This window comes from Monodon monoceros, unplaced genomic scaffold, assembly GCF_005190385.1.
Source record: "Monodon monoceros isolate NGI ecotype Baffin Bay Population unplaced genomic scaffold, NGI_Narwhal_1 Super_Scaffold_2, whole genome shotgun sequence".
Classification (NCBI taxonomy): domain Eukaryota; kingdom Metazoa; phylum Chordata; class Mammalia; order Artiodactyla; family Monodontidae; genus Monodon; species Monodon monoceros.
In genome coordinates, this window is record NW_021703776.1 from 36,799,946 (window position 1) to 36,816,472 (window position 16,527).

At 37.5% G+C, this 16,527-nt stretch overlaps 1 long non-coding RNA gene across 1 annotated transcript in view; it reads left to right on the top strand.

Annotated features, from left to right (window-relative positions):
- The first annotated feature begins 2,439 nt into the window (after positions 1-2,439).
- The window catches only part of LOC114901700, a 20,115-nt gene continuing 6,027 nt past the window's right edge, over positions 2,440-16,527 (top strand). The window contains exons 1-4 of the long non-coding RNA XR_003795258.1: positions 2,440-2,543; positions 3,244-3,408; positions 7,828-7,982; positions 10,868-10,907. This is a non-coding gene — a long non-coding RNA (uncharacterized LOC114901700). The remainder of the gene's footprint in view (positions 2,544-3,243; positions 3,409-7,827; positions 7,983-10,867; positions 10,908-16,527) is intronic.

Genomic DNA, 16,527 nt, shown 5'->3' on the forward strand with positions numbered 1-16,527 from the left:
ATATCCCTCGGCAACCATTAATCTATTTTCGAACTCTATGGATTTGCGTATTCTGGACAATTAATATAAACAGGATCATACAATATGCAACCTTTGTGTCTGGCTTCTTTCACTTAGTATAATTTTTTTAATAAATTTATTTTATTTAGTTTTGGCTGCGCTGGGTCTTCGTTGCTGTCTGCGCGGGCTTTCTCTAGTTGCGGCGAGCAGGGGCTACCCTTCGTTGCGGTGCGCGGGCTTCTCACTGTAGTGGCTTCTCTTGTTGCGGAGCACGGGCTCTAGGCGCTTGGGCTTCAGCAGCTGTGGCTCGCGAACTCTAGAGTGCATGCAGCCTGATTTTAGATCTGCGTTCCTAACTACCAGGCTGTGTTGCTTCTCAGCAGTCCTAGAGTTAATAGATGACTTGGAAGACTCAGATTTAGGGCTGACCAAAGTAAACAGCGGTGTGAGATGTGACAGAATTAGTCCTCATTAATGTCCCCAGAAGAAGAAGAAAAATCAGCTGCAAGGTAGTTTTTTATTTTTTTATTTCAGTTTTATTGAGGTACAGTTGACATAAAATTGTAAAATGTATTTAAAGTGTACATCGTGACGATACGATATACATATACACTGTGAAAGGATTCCCTCCATTTACTTAACACATCCATCACCTCACATATTTACCTTTTGTTTGTTTGTTTTTCTTTTGGTGAAAACATTAAAGTTCCACTCCTTGAGCAAATTTCAATTAAACAATGTACTGTTATCAACTGTAGTCACCATATTTTACATTAGATCCTCATACTTCATATATCCAAAGAAAATAAAACAGGATATAAAAACAGGATATCAAAGAGATATCTGCATCCCCATGCTTATTGCAGCATTATTCACAGTAGCCAAGATATGGAAACAATCTAAATGTCAGTCAATGGATGAATGTATAAAGAAGATGTGGTATATATATATAAATATATAATGAAATATTATTCGGCCATGAGGAAGAAGGAAATCATGCTATTTGTGACAAAATGGATGGACCTTTTGGTATTATGCTAAGTGAAATAGCCACATGGAGAAAGACAAATACTGCAAGATATCACATATATGGGGATGTTTAAAAAAGAAAAAAAAACACATACAGAGAGGGTTGAAAAGGGGGTAGCCAAGGGCTGAAGTGTAGGGGAAATGGGAAGAGGTTGGTAAAAGGGTATCAACTTTTGGCTATAAGGTGAATAAAGTCTGAGGATCTAATGTAAAACATGGTGACTGTAGTTAACACTGTAAGGTATAGTTTTGAATACTTAACATAAAAGCATCCTGAATCAACTCTCATGTGCTACTTTCTAAAGAGGAAAGATACTTCATTTTTTAGGAAGTTTCTGGGCATGGATTTTTGCCAAGTTGGTGTAGGTAGTAGATGAAGTAGAAGCCTCAGGTCATGAGATGACTTATTTCACATAGCTAATCCTAGAAAACCACAATTCTAACAAAGTGTTACAATCAGAAATCATTTGAGTAAATTATCTGATGAAAGTTTAAGTAATTGGGTACATAAAATCATTATGACGGTGATACCACAAAAGGAAAAAAGTCCTCATATATGGATGAATTCTTACACATTGAAAAACTACCTATGTCCCTTGGAAAAATTTGTGATCTAATTTCTTAGCACTCCGTTTTGCTTTGGCTATATACATAAGAACTCAGTGATCTCACCATGTACTACTTGGTCTGTATGACAAATTGGTTATCTTATTTATGACTGAATCTCAGTTTATTCTTTGTCTCCAGATACTTTCACACTGCTATGTGTATGAGGGATTGGGGGAAGAAAAGATGCAATTAATTTCAGTCGAACTGATTATTTACCAATGCTTGTAAAAAAAAAAGACACAGCTGGTTGCATGATTTATTGGCCTATGTAGTCTTTGTGCTTATTGAAATATGAATTGATTAATGTTCTCTGTCTAAACTTTGCTTTTGTTTTAATGGACTAGTAATAAATAGGAGTTTGGGTCAGTTTGATGTAATCCAAAGTAGAAAACAAAGAACAACTAATGAGTAGCTCTCCTAATTTTTTTAAGGCATTCCCTGGAGTATAGTATTTCCTTTCTAGCTGTGCATTGTAGATGACTGTATCTGTTAGCACAGTTGTGTGTGTGACACTTGTAATGGCACAGCTAGATTAAAAATGGAGGAAATACATTCAGCCTCTTTCTGTTTTTTAGCGTTACTGAAAAAAGGCATCTTCAATTAATTATACTTCTTAGTTAACAGTTATTTTGTAGATAACACACTTTCAAAGAATTAAAATATAATAAAATATACAGTAGTGCTACTGTATAAACTGTATCTTTCTATTATTTTGATATCCACTTTCTGGCAGTAGGACTAGTGTCCTTATGAGAAGAGGAGGAGATTATCGGGATACACGTGCACAGAGGAAAGGCCATGTGAGAACACAGCAAGAAGGCAGCCATCTGTAAGCCAAGCAGAGAGGCCTCAGGAGAAATCAACTCTGCCACCCCCTTGATCTTGGACTTGCAGCCTGCAGAACTGTGAGAATATATTTATGCTATTTAAGTCACCTGTATGTGGCATTTTGTTATGGCAGCCCTAGCAAATTAATATAGTTGGAAACTGTTCTATATTTTTTAAGTTAGTGCTAAAAATAACTCACATCTGTTTTTAGAACTACTAGCATACATGATTGTAAGTGAATGTCAATTGGAGACTTTAAAAAAATTCAGTTTGGATGAAATTAGACACATTTTCATTTCTCTGAGTTTAACACGTTAGTTATATTAGAGCAGAAAAGATTTTCACCTTTACAAATAACTTAATTATAAAACATTTAGAAAACATAGGACAAAAGAAAAACATAATTTCTTATCCTACTGATATATTTTGATATATCAACGAAGCCAGTAATAAAAAGTGGAGAAATTAACTCTACACACGTTTATTTAAACTAGGGATTTAAAATTTAGTATATGAATATTGTCATTAAATGTACTTCATATGTACATACACACACACAAACCTTTTGAAAGCTATGTCATCAAATTCTACTGCATCAATTTAGCATAATTAATGTAACCAATCTGTTGTTGGATAATTAGAATTTCAAATATTCTCAATTATAAATATGGCAAATATGATAAATTCTCTATGACAGATACTTTCAAAAATTAACACATATACATATTTTCAGCTATTGCTCTTCTTCTAAAGCATTCTCTTCTACCTTCCAAACAGGAAGGACACTTTGTTTTGGCAATTTCAGGCATGGGGTTTTGCTGTGTTGATCCAGGAAATGGATGAATTAGAGCAATGTGTAAGTCTCAGAGGCTATGTTAATCCATGTGAGGAAGACACATGCAAGAAAAGAAAAACGTTGAGTTGAAAAGATGGAGAAAAGAGGTGAGAGAGAATAAATGGCCAGTGCTCAATTGTAGAAAAAAGTTTTGGAGAGTAATAGAGAATCAGAGACATTGGGAGCGGCTGCCAAACTGTAATGAGGATTTTAGGGAAGATAAACTGGGGAAGATTTTTGGAACTTCGTGTGTAGTATGAGCAAAATACCCATTCAAAAGTCCTTTTGAGGAAGATGAAAATTTTCATTTTTTAAGTATTTTTGAATATTGGATGATGTTTTCTTTAAAATTTAAAAAACACTGATTAAAAACTACCACTTCATTTGTAATACATAAACAGGGATTACATATGTGTGTGTGTGTGTGTGTTTGCAGCTTAATTCTTGAATACACCCATAATTTATAAATAACATGCTTGATAAAAACGGTGTGCAAAATTTAAAGGTTTTAATCTATATTTTCAAACTGCTATACAAGAAATTCTTTTTATCCACTGACAGTATTTAAAAGTGCTTGTTTTCTTACCATTTCTTCAACTTTGCCAACTGATAGGTAAACAATGATGTCAGATTATTTCATTTTTTTTGTCATCTTTATTGGGGTATAATTGCTTTACAGTGGTGTGTTAGTTTCTGCTTTATAACAAAGTGAATCAGTTATACATATACATATGTTCCCATATCTCTTCCCTCTTGCATCTCCCTCCCTCCCACCCTCCCTATCCCACCCCTCCAGGCGGTCACAAAGCACCGAGCTGATCTCCCTGTGCTATGCGGCTGCTTCCCACTAGCTATCTACCTTACATTTGGTAGTGTATATATGTCCATGCCTCTCTCTCGCTTTGTCACAGCTTACCCTTCCCCCTCCCCATATCCTCAAGTCCATTCTCCAGTAGGTCTGTGTCTTTATTCCTGTCTTACCCCTAGGTTCTTCATGACATTTTTTTTTTCTTAAATTATGTGTGTGGATATTTTCTCGTATTACTTCTCTCTCTCTCATATTATTACCTTTCTCTCTCTCTCCTTCTCTCTCTCTCGTATAAATGGCTGGCCTATACATTTTCTAATTAAAAATTGAATAATATCTCATGAAATGTATAGTTTCCAATATTTATAAGATTTATAGCACAGTATTTTCACTTTAAATGAAATGCAAAGCTTATATGTTACGTAAAGAAATCTAGTTTCAGGTAATGGTGAGATGTAATGTTTTCTAAAACTACAACATTTTGTAGTTAGAGCTCTTAGGAAATACTGTTCTTAGTTATCATTCTCAGAATATGGATTATTTCAGTTAAAAGGGTTGACTTTCAGATTCAATCTTATTAAGTGTAATCTTGAGCTATCTGTAATGAGGTGGATGGACCTAGAGTCTGTCATGCAGAGTGAAGTAAGTCAGAAAGAGAAAAACAAATACCATATGCTAACATATATATATGGAATTTAAGAAAAAAAATGTCATGAAGAACCTAGGGGTAAGGCAGAAATAAAGACACAGACCTACTAGAGAATGGACTTGAGGATATGCGGAAGGGGAAGGGGAAGCTGTGACAAAGCGAGAGAGTGGCATGGACATATCTACCAAACGTAAAATAGATAGCTAGTGGGAAGCAGCCGCATAGCACAGGGAGATCAGCTTGGTGCTTTGTGACCACCTAGAGGGGTGGGATAGGGAGGGTGGGAGGGAGGGAGATGCAAGAGGGAGGAGATATGAGAACATATGTATATGTATAACTGATTCACTTTGTTATAAAGCAGAAACTAACCATTGTAAAGCAATTATGCTCCAATAAAGATTAAAAGAAAATCTTTCTTTTAAGAATCTGTCAGAAAACGTCTATCTAGCTTTCAGAGAAAAGTGGTGAATAAAACACTCATTTATATTTTTACGTTTTATCTCCTTTGCAGTTTCAGATGTTTTATCCCCTACCTCCTATTTTAAGCCTTAGGCTTCCACCTCTGCTCTTGATCCCATTCCCTTTTCTGTTTCTTATTTCAAGTAGTAACATCTATCACTCAATCACTCAAGGCAAAACTTGCATATCACATTTGACACCAGCTTTTCCTCTACATTTTCCAAGTGAAATCGTATCAATTTTATTTCCTGAATATATTCAATATGTTTATTTTTCTTGTTCACGGCAAATGGTGCTTAGCATAGGCCCTTATTAGCTCATCATGGTATTCTTTTTCATAAAATTTTTTAATGCATCTTCCTCATCTAATAAATTCCAAACTCTGTAATCTGGTGTATAAAGCCCCCTCTCTTCCAATCTCTTCTCTCTCTCCAACTCTTGCATTTTGTATTGAGTTATTTGCTGTTCCCTAAAATTCAAAATTTTTTGTTTGAAAAGTTCTTTTCAAAAACTGTTTGTTTCCTTGGAAGTAAGAGTCTGTGTCATTCCTTTTTCTTTGATTTCCTAAATTTTGCTTTTCTTTTAAGAGTTAGTTTACCTGCCTCTTGAGAGACTATCTGGTATGGCCCAGGTGCTCATCCTCAAATGTATTTTTTGTTGTTGTTGTTGTTAGGCGGGCCTCTCACTGTTGTGGCCTCTCCCGTTGCAGAGCACAGGTTCCGGATGCTCAGGCCCAGCGGCCATGGCTCACGGGCCCAGCCGCTCCGCGGCATGTGGGATCTTCCCGGACCGGGGCACAAACCCGTGTCCCCTGCATCGGCAGGCGGACTCTCAACCACTGTGCCACCAGGGAAGCCCCCTTATACGTATTTTTATGATACGTTTCCTTCTCCTTTTAATCTATCTGTATCATGATTAAGCTCTTTGCTCCTCTTCTACTTCTCTGATGATTAGAAGTAACTTTATGTATGGGACTGTCTTATTTTCCTTTGTGCTCACAATATCTCACCTAATAGCATATATACATATATGCTATTAGCATGGATACACACACACACACACACACACACACACACACACACTCTCAATACGTAATTTTTGGACTAAACTGAATGCCACATCTTCATTTCTCCTCTATTATGAGAAATATAAGAAGTGAGCTGCTCTATTTTTTTTAAAAAACTTTGAACAAGTTCAGAAAATGTTTACTATTGTACTTTCTTATTACATTAGAGGAGGAGAAATCACTAATCCTTGGCCCCAGGTTTATATATTTAGTGTAAAGGGATATATCTTATAGGTCTTCTTGGTCAGGAAGAAGCTCACATTCAAATCCAGAAAGTTCTTTTTATTTTTTTAACTTTAGAGAAAACCTCTATTTTATGAACCATGACCTGCCTTCAAATAACAGCACAGAATTAACCAATAGAGAGGAGACACAAGAAGAAAAAGCTGAAATATGTAGAAATAGGGATCCAAAAGGGAGACAGACCAAAGGTAGGCTTGGAATTCACTGGTCTTGATCAAATCTTTAATAAGCTTACAGGCTTCATGTAGCAGAGTTGCACTCACCTACGGATTCCACACAGCCCTTCCAGTGCTTTATCTTATGGATGGAGGGGACCCTCTGTAAAATATCATGAAGTGCGGCAACATAATTTAGATTATGAGAATCTAAACTAATTAAGTTTGCCTTGACCATTCTATACCAAGAGCTCTCCTATACATAATTTTTCACATCTTACACAGATATATAGACATACACACACAATTGTTTAATTATTTGTCATAATCTTGTTTTCCCTGACTTAAATTCTTTAAAGCTAGAATGTATAAATTATATTTTTTAACTCCATGCACATAATGCATTGGTTGTGCTCCAGATATCTACCTGATAATTTTTAGTTTCAAAATTTTAAAAATCTTTTTTTTCCTCAACGAACATTACTAAGAAGTCAGTAACTCATCAGTGCATAGGTAATATACACGAGTTCTCTCCTACCTCACCAAGTTGGGGAAACACCTAAAACTAACTAATGGCACTTTTTCCTCTCATAAATTTGTATAATTTATGGCAGCAGAGGACTGGAGAATTAATGGAAGGGTAAAAAAAAAAAAAAAAAAAAGAATCTTCCCTCTCTTACATTTGAGAGATTATATGCCTCTGAACCCTAGATTCCTTGCATGCCAGGACTGTGACTTATTAATATTTTATCCTCAGTACCTGGCACATAGTGAGTGCTTAAGACATGTCTGAATGAGTTAATGGAGGAGAGAAGTCTAGGTCCCTGACTGTTAAGCAACAGCTCAACAATTTAGTGAATGAACAGAATATGTGTGGGGTAGGAATTCAATCAATCAACACAGGCATGTACAAACCAACTTGCAGATTAGTTAGAACCAGAATGAACTCTCCCTTTGTGGGTTTAAATTTAGTTAGATCTGTGATCTGGAGTCTCAGATCACATCTGTTACTTGATTTTGGATCTTGACAAAAAGTGACAAAGGAGTGGCATTCAATGATACAATCGAGAAATGGATCTCACATTCTATTTTTGGGGCGTAGGTCATTTATCTCCTTGTCTTCTTCCTGTTTTTAAACATTTGCAGGTAGCGAGGTGAAGCAGAATCGGCAGTCTCTCAGTGTCATAACCGGACATGGGGTTGACCATTGTAACACCAACCATAATCACCTACAGGGCACTTTCAGGGCCCTCTGTGCGATGAACTGGACCTGGCAGCACTGGCTGTTGCACATGATTGGGGTAAGACACACTTGCACATACGCAACCACTGTGCTAGGCCTCCAGGCTGGAAGAAACTGAAACAAGGGTTTGGTGTCTTAAGCTGAGGCACATCGTGAATAAATACCCAATACTGACCGTTAGTATTACGCCAAAGTCAGGAATCTGTCTGAATAACTGAACATGACATTCATTCTCTAACTGCTGAGGCTGAGTGAAGGAAGGTGGAAAAGTATATTTTTTGCTTAACTGGGCCTATCACTCTGAAATTTAGCCCCAGTCATCTGTCGCACTGAGAGGGGAATGCTGGAATGTTACAAAGCATATTCCCCCCAAATAGAGGAAATGTAGTTCAGAAGCCAGAGAATTCGACTAGTCCCCTCATTTGTTTTTCAAGTTTTGCTCAGATTGGCTCGCAAATTTATCTACTATGCGTTGCACATGGATATTTTTGTCACTGAATGTTTTACAACAGCTGTGATCCTGATGGGGATTTAGTTAACCAAAGGCCCCTCTGCATGCAAGCGGTCACCAGGCATCTAATGGGCTGAGGGCTGAAATGACAATAAAGTGAGCAGAACCATGCAGCTGTGGACCAAATGTAGGGTAATAACTAGCAGTTGGCCATTACGGGGTTAACTGCTGGTGTTCTGGTAAGCGTAAAAAAATGTGGAGGTCCTGCTCAAAAACACAGCCCAAATTCGAATAGTTCCATTGGGTTAGAGTTAAAAATGCTTCTGCTTCCTTTTCAGCTGGTGATTATTTTTAGGACACCAATCTTGTTGGAGTGTCTAACACATAATATTATAATTATAATTTTTTGATAATTATGTCGTAGTTTTCCAACATGCTTTTAATCTAAATAAGGGATCTTTGCAGAATATCAGCTTCTTAGTCTCTGGGGTTTCAGCCACTAGTGCCTGTGCCTTTATAATTTCCAGACTTGTTGCATTTACTCTGGGAAGAATTTTTACCTACATTTGTTGAGTTAAAGAGCCATCCATTCTGTTGTTTTAAACAAATGAAATTGTATCACTGCAATGTCAGTCCAAACATGTGTAATTAACATGGAAAATATGTCTGAGCCATATTGGTCAAGATAGATGACTTCCTTGCATGACTTATAAACAGAGGCATAAAGCCAGGATGTCAAAACCAAGTTGTATACTGCGAAGGTTTATCTGGGAGGACTTTCAAATTACAAAGGAAAAAAGAAAGACAAAATCAGCCTGCCATGCTTTCTTAACAAGGGGAGCAGCTTTCTGCTATCTGTATAAAAATAAGCCTTCTGTCCTCCTTTCGACATGTGTTACTCGCACTGCAAAGGTCAAAACGGACATCTCATTCTTCTGGAAATGTTCATCAAACAATATAATGGTACATGTCAGGGCTTTCAGATCATTCTGGCTGGAAACGGGCCTCTAAGCTCCTTTTAAATTTTGTCAGTGACTGTGCACAGAATTCTCTTTGGAATTCTTTGATCAGTGGCCTAGGCTCTGAAAGAAAGAGAACTCTATCCCCTACGTGCTTTTCTGAGTCCTCTGAAAGCTACCAGCTTTGACCTTTTTCTAGGGTTGTTTTCCTAGGTAATGATCCAGTAATACTATTACTTACAGGTAGTAGAGTTGTAGTCACCTTACCTGCAGATGCTCTTCCGTTCCTTTGCTGGATGAAATGAGCTCATTCGGAGTGCACCTGAAGAATCTTTTTTTGTCCTCAAGTATAACCCAATCCTGTTTTTATGTTATCAGTGGCATCAATTAGAAACTAAGTGTGCCAAGAACCTCTGAGAAAATCCCACTTGTGACTGAATCACATCCAAGGAAGTAGAGTTACCAAGGCATACGTTAACTTAGGATAAGAAAAATCCAGTTTGACTATAGTCCTATACAGCAACACCTCCCTTTCTAGAAGGTGTAATGAATTGTCAGTGTACAGGTTTGTAGACTTACTTATATGGGAAATTCTTCCTCTGAGAAAGGTCCCTTGGTTTCATTCTGGTGGTGCTATTTCAACAAGGTTCTTGACCACTTGGTTCGTGAAAGCTTGCTGTTCATGAACTACACTCATGTATGTTCTAATAGTAAAGCCCTTAGGATGTATAATTCCTTCTTTAATTATCAAGCAGCTTGAGCTCTGAATGGTGTTTTCATGTATGAGAAGGTGGGAGAGTGAAAGCAAAAGAGAGAGAGAAAGTGAGGGAGAAAAAGAGGGAGAGGGAGGTCTAGGAATATTTTGCTCTACTGTTTCAAAAGGGAAAATTGTCTAAATTGTTCTATCTTGAGGTTCTCTGAAGAAGGGTGCTCATAAAATAAGACTGCTTCCTACTGCAGACGTCAGTTTTACTGTGGATTGCAGGAAAGTTTTACATGGATTTTTGATATCTGTCAAGGAAAGGGAAGTTAATGTTCTGCCGGGCAGGGAAGGTAAACATAAAACACATGGGCTCCTCGGAAACTGAACAAAACGTGGAAGCCCTCACTCATCCTTGGGAATGTGGTAAAGCTATGAAAGCAGAACCATCATCACTCCATCTTTCTTGGCATTTAGTCCCACGTCAGCATTCTAGAAAACCTTCTCTACCCTTCCTTCCATTCCACACCTCTGATAACATCTGATGAGACTGGCAGGATAAAGTTGAATAACTCATGGAAAAGGGATGCATTCCTTTCCATCTTCACCCTGCTGGGTACCTCAGTATATCGAGGATGGATGCCTTTATTCTAGGCCCCATCCCTCAATTACACGAGCTTTGCAGTACTCTTATCTGGATGGATTGAAGACCTAATAGGAGAGTGGGAAAAGTATTAGGCATCCTCAGAAAAGGAGAGCAAAGAACTTATCAAAACAGAACGTAGGGTGCTACCTTGAAGCCCAAAACTCAATTTTATTTTTTTATTTTTTAGTACACAGACTGATGCCATGAAAACAACTGCCAACAAATCAGTAAGTATAGTCCAAGGGATTTATAAGTTGAAGATGTACGGTAGTAAATTACTGTAAGATATATTCTCAGCCAAAGCTAACCTGGGGGGTGTGTTATATAAGTGTGTTGTATACGCATGGGCATATGGTCACATACACACGTATCAAGGAATGGATCGGTCATCCTGAATATACTCAATCTCTTGTGAAATACTGGGCACTGGAAGTTGGAAGCTGCAGCAAACACAGCATATGCTATAAGCATTTCACCTATTAAAGTATCTGACACTTGGCAGGTGCATTCAAGAATGACAGCTCTTGGCAAGTTCATCTTAGCCTTGCACACGAATAATAAAGAGAAAGGAATATTTTCAGTCTGGCAGAAATAAGCAACAGGTGCTAAAGGCCTTGTGCTGTAGTTTAACAGGAGGGAGTATATTGAACAGTGTGAAATAAGCAGACATAATTATAGCATACTTGTAATGAAAATGATGGCTCCTAATTAATTCTGGTCTAGACTTGTTCAAAGACCCTGGGGCCAGCACACCTTAGGGGAAGGATTATACCCTTTAATAATAACAGAATGCATAAAATATTGAATAGTGTACCCTTCATAGAGTAAAAAAGTCCCTTAGGGATTCTAAAATCTAAGGGCTATTTTTTCCGACGTGGAGCTTTAGTGGTAATCCCATATGTTCAGGGCTGTGGAACCTCCAGTATGTCCTTATCTAGAATCTATTTGTCTGCTCTTTAGCGTAAGGAGCTTAATCCAGTATTTTATTCTCATCTGTCATTCATTCTGGTTCTTGAAACAGATTATTTATTGCATCAAGGCTGCTATTCACCACACATGTAAGATCTCTAATGTCACAAGCAGTTATTCTTGAGTGACTCCTGTTCTAGATGCTGTCAATGAAGATGGTATAGCCCAACGTTCATACACCATTGTATCCCTACTGTATCTTTTGTGTCTAGTGCTTTGTTTGCAAGATTACTAAGAATGCAATAGGGCAATCTTGACAATTGTAGTAAAACTGACAAAAATATTTAGGCTCTGGAGTAAGATTTGCCCAATTCAGAACTGTTTCTAAATCCTGCATATGTGGTTTTGACTTGATTAGTTCAATTCCCCAAGGCCGTTTCTTTTTCCATAAAGTGAAGATAATAAAAGTCTTTACTTCACAGGCTCTTTTGAGCACCGAGTTAAGTAATTCATATATTTACCTTAGTAGGATATCACATTGTGTTTATTTGAATATGTTACTTTCATTTATGTTTTCTAGAGTAAATTCCATTGAAAATAACAGAGTGGGAACAGGGGTTGCTCTGAAAGAGCATATGATAGTCACACTTCTCTAGGTGCAATTTCTAGGATAAACCTTCTTCCTTTATCGTGATCTGGGGCTTTGCTACGTAAAGTGTGGTCCGTAGACCAGCAGCATTGGCATGGCCTGGGAGCTCATGAAAAATGAAGAATCCTGGGCCCCACCCCAAACTAACTGTTTCATAATCTGTATTTTAATGAGATCCCAAGCGATTTGTGTGCACTTTAAAATTTGAAAAGCTCTGGTCTATACAGCTAAGGTCCTTACGTGTCCTTTTAGATTTTCCTGATCTTACGCCTAATTTAATCATGTTTATTATTATACGTGTATATTTTTGTTAACCCAAATGTTTACTTTTAAAATTTCTGAATTGCTAGACAAGTCTTTCAGAATAAGTGACACTTTATTGATGCACGGTATTTTAATTTTTCTGGTACACACTCAGACCCCCAAAGCCATACTGATGCTACGTCCCCTCCCTTCTCTCACCCCGAAACACCTTAAAGACTCTCATCATTTGATTACTAGATTTTGATTTGCCTGTTTCTAGAGAAACTACTAAGACATATTGGGCATTCCCTCTTCTGATTTTGAAATTGAAATAACATCTATGTGGGGCTTAGTGAGAGAAATTTAAGAAAGGCACGGATCATTGGATCATTGCTTAATTCCATAAATTACTTTTCTTGTCTGTATTAAATTGTTGATAGATTTAATTCTGCCTTGAAGAAAATGTTTAGTTTAAAAAAAAATGTTTCGAGACAAATTTTGATCATGCTTAACAGAAGACAAATGCATTCAGATAAATTAAAATTAATTCAAATTAATCATTTAAAAGTTCAGGTAAAGATTTTTTTTTAAATGATTGGTACAAGGTTCTGCTAAATTTACATATTTTTTTCTCTTTTAAATAACACTTTCAAGTTACATATAGTCCTTTAACTTGTTTATGTGTAACACTATTATTGTTTCCAATTAATGGGGATATTTTCCATAGTGATTTTTTTTTTTTCACTTACTATTCGACCACCATCTCATAACAAGGACAGCTTGAGAGTGCGTGTTAACAAAGTCAAACACTACAAATGAACTTCACAGTTCTCTGCACTGCTCATTCTCACCTCATGAATCCGAAAGTGTCTATGAATTTGAAAGATTGCTGCTGGTGGATGATCTCACCTTCCACACTTCCATACTCTCTGGTTACGGTTTTCCTCCTGTAAATGGCTCCCTGTACTTGGAGCTGCAGTGCCAAACTTTCTAGACAGGCATAAATTACTGCTGTGTCTCCCTTCCTCTTTTTCTTCATTTATATTTCATACTGTATGACAAACTGAAACATTGAGTAACGGATGGTGCTAAGGGACGGTGACTATTTACTGTGTTTTTTTTTGTGCTCTGGGCGTTTTATATGTCTGAAATACCGAACTGTATGATACTAGAGATCAAACAAGAGGACTTGAAAATTTTCATTTGTTGCAGGGAAGCTCTGGTTTTATAAAGGCAGCTGCAAATTAGACTTTAATTGCTAACTGAAAGGAACGGTTGCAATATGTTGTCAGGCAAAATGTGAAAAATACAGAAAGGTCAAAGTAGTAAAGTATATATCCACTTACATAGAGCACTGAATCATTCACTGAGCTGACATTCCTGCTGTAAACTCACTCACTTTCATAAAAGATTTTTTTTTCCGTTTTAGGAACAAGAAAGATGTCTGTGTCATGCCAGCCCTAATACCTAACCCAACTTAATGGGAAGGGCAGCAGAGCAAATACCTTTCTTTCTCTTACTTGGTTCATTTTTAATTTATAGGCTTTAAAACTATTTATCAGCTAACTTCCTTCCTCCCTTCCTCCCATTCTCTTTTTTCCCAAATAATCTTAAACTTTCTCCTGAGGGGAATACCAGTTTTCTCCTCACTGTTCATGTAGTACGTGCTCCCTACAAATTCTTTATCTTTACCCTAAAGATAGAGGCTGTCTTATTTTCTGAAACAGACTGGATGCCAATTTTTAAAAATTTAAAACAACTAATAGTGGTAAACTCTGTAATTTCTCTCAAAAAATTTTCCCCCAAATTAGGGCTTGACATTATACTGGAACTGAAATGCTCAAGTTAAAAGAAGGAAGGAAATGAATATTTATTGAGGGTCTACTATGTGCCAGAAGTTTTCCCTACATGATTTCTTTTAATCCTCATCACAGCACTGTGTGAGAGCTGTTATTCTAATTTGCAGTTTAACAACTGCAATTCAGACAGTCAGTAGCTTGCCCAACATCATATAGCTACTAAATCTGTATGACTCCAAAGTCTTTCCCACTTGATTATATATACCAGTGTCCTCTCCCTCAATTTTGCAAATGAGGCCCATAAGGAGCAAAGAGACTGGGGGCTTAAATTGGCGTCTGAGTTTGAACTAGATAATAGGTTCTCTGTTCATCCCACTGTGCCATTGGCAATACAAAGATGGGGAAAAAACTTGTGCAACTGGCCCTAAAATTAAAATTCACATTAAAATATCTGTAAGAAAATTTACCATGTTCATTTTCTTGAGGGATGGAATCTATTAATATATTTCCTGTCTATTACTGACAATAAAATCTCATGTGATTCCTCCTCATGTTTCTTTCTATCTCTTTCTCTCTTCAGTGCCATGAGTTGATCAGACCCCAGAGATAACGACTGTTATTTTTAAGGAATTCTGTATATGGTTGCAGGCAACACAACTTTCTCGTCTCCATGGAACTGGAGCATAGGTCAGACTATGCTGGGCCAAACTCCAACTCTATAGAACGAATTTTCTATTTTCCAACCATTAAGGCAGACTGTCCTCATAAATTTATGTAACTGCTCAAAGAGTGAGCCTTATCTTTTTCCTATTTCTCTCTCTAACTTCTTCCTCCCAACTTCAGAATTGAAACACAGTAGGGACTCGTAGTACAATAAATACTTTTGCATATTTGTTACTCTTTTTTTCCTCCCACCAGAGTTTACACAGAACAAGAACTCCACAGATGATAAACAGACACAGATGTTTTCCATGACTGTTACCATATTTACAAATGAAAATATAAGATTTGGTAGGTAACAGTTAGTTAGACTGGGGGAAAGGATTGAAAACGTTTCAGGGTTGTGTTAAGACCTCTTATACCCATTGCTTTTGGAGAGGTAATAAAAAACAGAAACAAAGACCACATAGCAAAATCTGAACATCACCTGCCTTAGAGGTGTGCAGAAAGTAGGCTATACGTCGTCTACACCCAGGCCAGCTTGAACTACTCCCTGTTCCTTAAATATACCTTGTTCTTTCTCTTCTCTGAGCTTCTTTCTAAGATGTTCCCCCTGATATAACTGTCCCCTCTTCCTCCCCTTCTACCCGTCAAATTTCCACACATCTCTCAACATTGGGTTTAAATGCCACCTGCTTCATGCCGGCCTCCCATGAACTGAGGGTCAGGAAGTCCCTTCTGTGTGTGACTGTAGCAGTTGGAATACAGATCTTTTGTAGCACTTACCACTCACTGTACTAAATTTGGAATATTTTTATATCGTTATATCTTCCTTATAAGGTAAAGAATTGTTTCTGTATATCAAAAAGTATAATCCTCACTCTTTTCTATTTTTGTTCACTTGGCTTCTGGGACGTCATGCTTTCTCAGTTCTCCTCCTCCCTCATTGGCCATTTCTTCTTGGCCTCTCACTCTTTCCCTCCCTCCTCCTCTCCCTCTTTTGGTTTTAGTTCCTCAGTCTGGACTCTTCACGATGTAGTAAAGCTTGGTTTTTTAACTTGATCAATATCCACTCACTCCCAAGATGACCTTATAGAATTTTACAGCTTTAAATACCATCTAAATGCTGATGACTCCCAAGTATATTATCAAGCCCGGATCTCTCCCTCAACTCCAGATTTATCTCCACCTGTGTGCCGAATCATCTTCACCTGCCTCCTCACTTGGCCTCTCACATGAAATGTGTCCAAAACAGAAATCGTAATTCCCCCCAACCCCCGCCCCACCAAAACTTGCTTTACCTTCCCCTCCTTAGTAAATGGCAACCAGCATTTTAGAACCATCGATTCATCTCTTTCTCTTAATTCATGCATACAATCTTTCAACAAATCCTGCTGGTTCTATTTTCAAAATATATTCAGAATCTGACTACTTCTCATCATTTCATGTCTATGACCCTGATCCAAGCCATAATTATCTCTCATCCGGGATACTCAGTGGCTTGCTAACTGGTTTCTCTTGTCTCTACACTCACATCCTAGTGTGTGTGTGTGTGTGTGTGTGTGTGTGTGTGTGTGTGTGTGTGTG